Source organism: Helianthus annuus, chromosome 16 (assembly GCF_002127325.2).
Source record: "Helianthus annuus cultivar XRQ/B chromosome 16, HanXRQr2.0-SUNRISE, whole genome shotgun sequence".
Lineage (NCBI taxonomy): Eukaryota > Viridiplantae > Streptophyta > Magnoliopsida > Asterales > Asteraceae > Helianthus > Helianthus annuus.
The window spans coordinates 44257295-44262913 of NC_035448.2; the positions used below are offsets into that span (position 1 = coordinate 44257295).

The 5619-nt window shown below is 37.4% G+C and overlaps 1 long non-coding RNA gene across 1 annotated transcript; it reads left to right on the plus strand.

Moving 5' to 3' along the window:
• The first annotated feature begins 3826 nt into the window (after positions 1-3826).
• LOC110884231 lies at positions 3827-5070 on the plus strand. Its single transcript, XR_002560998.2, has 2 exons — positions 3827-3898; positions 4026-5070. It is a non-coding gene; the product is annotated as an uncharacterized LOC110884231 (long non-coding RNA).
• The last annotated feature ends 549 nt before the right edge of the window (positions 5071-5619 follow it).

A 5619-nucleotide genomic window follows, 5' to 3' on the forward strand; every position in this document is an offset into this window, starting at 1 on the left:
AGACGGATTCGTTTTATAAAAATAAATATAGTATATATTTATTTTAAACATGCAACGACCCGATGAAGTTTTTATAAAATAAATATAATATATTTTTTTTATATTTATTTCAAACACCTAAACGGAATATTCCTATATGCACAAGCGACATCTTGGAGTGACTAACATCATTTTATCGATATATTTATATTTATGAATATTTATATATTCGAATTTCTCATAAACTAAGTGGGTGTAGACTTAGTAAATTATCGTGACAATAAACGAACTTAGCAAGTAAAATTTCTTCTCTTCTTTTAAAGATTAACAACTTATCGTCGTATCGTTCGATCAACGATTCGGTAGAGCTCGGTAACACGTAGTGTAGTTACCGCAATTACTTGGAAACTTATAAGATATTCCATTTTAGGAATATTGTAGAACGCACGCTAGCAAGTCAAGTCTTGGAAACGACATCGCAAAGTCGTAATTAGCTAGCTTTGCACAGGAATATTCAGGTGAGTTCATAACCCCACCTTTTTACAGTTTTACATTTTTCAAAATGTTTTCGGGGTGGAAAGACATGCACTTTTTGCAAAGCGTACAAGAATTACATATTTCTAAACCATTTTACAAGCAAGTTTTAAACTGACACAAATGGTTTACGAAAAGCTTATGTTTTCATACCGGTTTTTCAAACATGCGTATTTTTTGAAATATGCATACACACGAATTCTAGTTTTCTAAAACTACGGGAAAATACAAGTACAAAGAGATACAAGAATTGAGAAATGATACAAGAATTGAGAAATGATACGAGAATTGAGGAATGATACGAGAAATCGTGTCACGAATAGGGTACCATAAGCACCATTAATCGTGTACATACTAAGACCGCAGAACAAAAGGTTAGATCTAACAGGTGTCAGGGCAGCCCCACTCTTGGTGACACCAACTAGAACCGAGTAGTGTTTTTGTGTCTCAGTCGTGAATCGACTACAGAAAAATGCCTATGGTTTGGTGACTTCCTATGTCGTGTCACATGTTAATGGCCTTGCAACCCATTAACAACTTGATACATACAAGAATACATAATCTAGACAAGAAAACATGATACGTACAAGAATACATGATACATACAAGAATACATGATACATACAAGAATACTTGATTTATACAAAGTTTCCATATAACTTGACAAGAAAATGATTTTAAATTCGTTTTCTCAACAATACTTCAAAAACCGGTTACTCAAAAAGATTTATTTCAAATCTTTTACAAACAAACTATGAACTCGCTCAACTTTATGTTGACCTTTTCGCGTGTTTCTTTCGCAGGTTGCATTTCTAATACAAGGCACGGTTGGAATAGGAGAACCATGAAGAGTCGAGTACTTAGTGGCGTTCACTTTCTAAAAGACTTAACTTATTTGCTTCCGCTGTGTAGTGAAGATACCAGTCCAGTCACGCCAATGCTCTGATAATTTCGGGGTGTGACAGATTGGTATCAGAGCTATAGGTTATAGCGAACAGGGTTTTCTATAGAAATACCTAGGCTCTAACCTCACATTACTCTGGGACTTAGACCACTGAGACTTTAAATACGTACAGAACGCATAGTACTCGAATATGGTCTCCAACCGTTGCCGAAAAACAAACAGTCAAAGTTTGTTTTCAAACATACGCTATTGTGGTGTTTTATACATGGTACACAAAAACAATTATATACAGTACACAAAACTCTAAGAGTTTAGGAAACATGCATTTAAGACCTTCAGAAACTCATATTGAAGTTCATTAAAGGTCGTCACGTAGGAACCGCGAGTATAAACTCGGGCACACACTATTATCCATATTGTCTATGATATTTTAACTTCCCGAGCAGGCATCCTAAGCATAACGAAACGCTAGTACACAGGTATACGTGAAACTTAAGCTATACATCAATGGAGGTTGAAGTACGTCACACACGACTTTCGAGGAAGTGGCAGTTTGGCATGCGGTCCTGCAAACGACACGAGTCATGCTAAGGAGAAGACATATGTCTCCGCAGTCACCCTAACTCAATAATGACGAGTATACTATGTTCTACATCCGATGGTAATGTCACCTAACAACTGGTCGTCACATGAAACCCCAGGTAAAGTCCTTAAATTTCTTTTATTGAAATTTCAACTTTCATATTTACTGAGTAGATTTTCGCATCTCTACTCCTCTTAATGGTCATTGCATCACAATAACTTCTTCATTATAGCGAATGTTCATTTGCTTCATTTCTTGAAAATTCATATGTTACGCATGCATCGTTTGTTACGCATGTGGTTTCGTTTCGAATAAAGCGTTTCATTGAAGCTCAAATATTGTTTCGCTAAATCTAATTGTTGATTTGTGATTCGAATGACCTGCATTATTGTAATTGTTGGCTTCTTCGTTATCAGGTCAACACATTTTCTTGAAATCCCTTTCTTTTCAAGTTACATACATGGTTTTCGTTGTGACCATGCCGAAAGTTTTTTTGTCGATACATGCAATCATTGTCGGCTTGCGCCGAAGTCAAATTCAATTGTTTGAACTTGTTCATTTCACATATTCAATTCAAGACACCATATGATGTACTGAAAACATCATATTCGAATTCGTTTTAACAAGCGTTTCATTGTTCTGAGTCGTAGTAGATTTGTTTGGTCTACGACTCCATTAAGTCGTTTGTTGATTTCGACACCTTGTGGTGACATTTTCACTAACTTGAAGCTTGCGCTAATCTCTTGCACGGATCTAATTATCTATTTATTCATTTAGATTAAAATCCGCTTCGATTTATTATTGCGCTTTCGTTTGACTTCAAACACGGGTGATACTTGTTTGATCACCACTATTATTGAATTATTTTTTATCACTACGACACCTTGTGGCGTCGGTAGAACTTGCAGCTTGGGCTGATCATGATCAAGCGTTTCATGCAAAACTATTTCGTTTGGGCTTGTTGATTCTAAGCTTCTCCTAGCGAATGTTATTGTTTCCAACATTCATTTACATATTGTAAACGTCCATTTGGAATTCTTTTGGTCGAAATTCCTCTTTTATTGGACCCCTGTTACCTTGGTCACACTAGTAACTGTGTCAGTATGCCTCGTTTCCTTTGACATTATTCGTAATTACTTACAAAACGTAACTCTAAGGAGTTGACGTAGTCTAAATTTCGAGGACGAAATTTTATTAACAAGGGGAGACTGTGACAACCGGTAATTTACGCCCTAAGTTACGTGATTAACGGGCGATTAACGCGACAATAAATAGTGATTAAGACGAAGATTTACTTAATTAGGCCGTTGGGAGTGCCTAGGAATGTTTATCCGACTTTACAGTACGTGTATGAAGATTCGCGTGGAATTCTGCGGAATATTGCGCGACAACGAACTGATACCGTACAAAGTACTGACAACGCCTCTATAATACGCATTTTAAAAAAAAAAAATTATTCTTTCGACAACTATGGATTTAGGGTTTGATAGCGAGCCTCATAGGAATTACAGGTCACTTACACATGAGATGGGCTTGTGGGCCCTGGGCCCAAGCCCAAAAACCACAAGCCTAAACGTACATTTAATATATTAGATCTATTAAGATCTCTAGAAGATATTGCAAAACCTATATAAAATCTTTACATATCTTGCTAAAAATCCTAGTAAAATCTCTAAAGATTTTTGTCTCAAAAATTTGAAACACAAAATCCCTGCAAATCTATACTAATCGTCACAAAAGATTTTAACTCTAAGGACGAAACATATGTCCTGAATGTAATATAAATACACAAAAGAAAATGAAAACCCTTCATTTATCCCTCACTCTATTAATATACACAGACAACATACGCGGAACTCATCCCTTCCCCAAAACTCACACATAAAGATAATCCACAGGTCTTGAAACTCTCTCCTCTCTCTTGATTACATAATAAATAAACAACAGCAGATTTCATTCCTTCTTTTCTTGTGAATGAAACCCAAACCAAACACTCACTCACCCAACCCCCCTTGTGTTTTTCAGATTCAATGGTCGGCCAACCACCATGGTGGTGGCGGCGCATGACGGTGGCGACCGAGGAAGAGAGAGAGTGAGAGACCGAGAGAGTGAAGAGAGAGAGAGAGAGAGAGAGAGAGAGAGGGAGAACCGGCGGTCAAAGGCTCGGACCGTCGGTCGGTCCATTTATCCGATGATGGTGGTGAGCGACGGCGGACAGACGGCGGATCCGTCGGACCGGCGACCTGAAGCGCCGGAAACGGCAGTGGTGTTGGCTATAGTGTGGTTCGAATTCTGGTTTCGTCGAGTTCACATCAGTTCATGTCGGGTCTGGGTTCAGTTCAACAAATTCGAGTTCAGATAACTCGGTTCAAGTTCGGGTGTTTCGGGTTCACTCCTTCAGATTCACGTTTGGTCAGCAGATTCGGAGACTCGGTACGGCGGTCGGCATCTAGGTCCGGTAGCAGGCGTCTTGGACCGGTGGTCGGATTCAAGGTCCGGCAGTCCTTGTTATTATCCGACAAATTACCGGTAAAACCTCTGTCCAGTTTCTTTCACTTTTGGTTACTGTTGAAGATTCATGAAGATGATGGATTCACTGTGTTGAAGGTTATGTCGAATTGTTGATTATTGCACATGTTTTTGATTCAAGTTCGGAACTTTTGAGATTGCGGGTCAAGTCTCGGGTCCAGCCAACTCTGGTCAACGGCTCCGGTTGGGTCAAACATCAGCCTAGGTTCGAGTCAGAATTATTTCAAGTGCGGGTTTTGATCGGCTCGGGTCACGGTTAGTGGTTCGGCTCGACTCGGTTAAACCGAGTCAAGCTCAGTCAACTCAGCGAGTCGACTCAGCGAGTCGACTCAGCGAGTCGACTCAGCTGGCAAACTCAGTCCATGTTTCGACAACTCGACGTGGAGGATTTGGTAAATGAAATTTAGCAGCGCGTGTGAATTGTGTTATTTCATATAGATTCCGTTCGAACCGAATTACTTAACAACTATACATGTTTTCTTATTTCAATTGACGTAATTTATTATTTGGTTATTGAATCTTGATTGAATTTTAAAAATAACGACAACTTGTGTTGTCGGGGGCGTCCAAAAACAGAGGAAATTCTGCCCGTTTTTCGAGAAAAACCCGTGAACACGACGCGTATTATATTTCAAAAACGACACTTAATGGAATTCGAGTTTATAACATTTCAAACCTTGATATTTCCAAACGCTTTTACAAGTAAATATAATGTTATATTTATTTCGAACGTCGTTAACTCGTATCCCTTTAAAGAAAAAAATAATACAGTTTATGTATTTATTTTCAAACGACAAACAACACGACTCCTATTTTACAAAATAAATATAGTATATTTATTTATTTTCAAACACGACAAGTCGACGATTCTTTTATAAGCTTAAGTATGGTTATATGTTGTTTCGAATATCAAATGACATGATTTCATTTTGTAAAAAATAAATATAAAGTTTTTATATTTATTCCAAATATCAAATAAGACGGATTCGCTTTTATAAAAATAAATATAGTATATATTTATTTTAAACATGCAACGACCCGATGAAGTTTTTATAAAATAAGTATAATATATTTTTTTATATTTATTTCA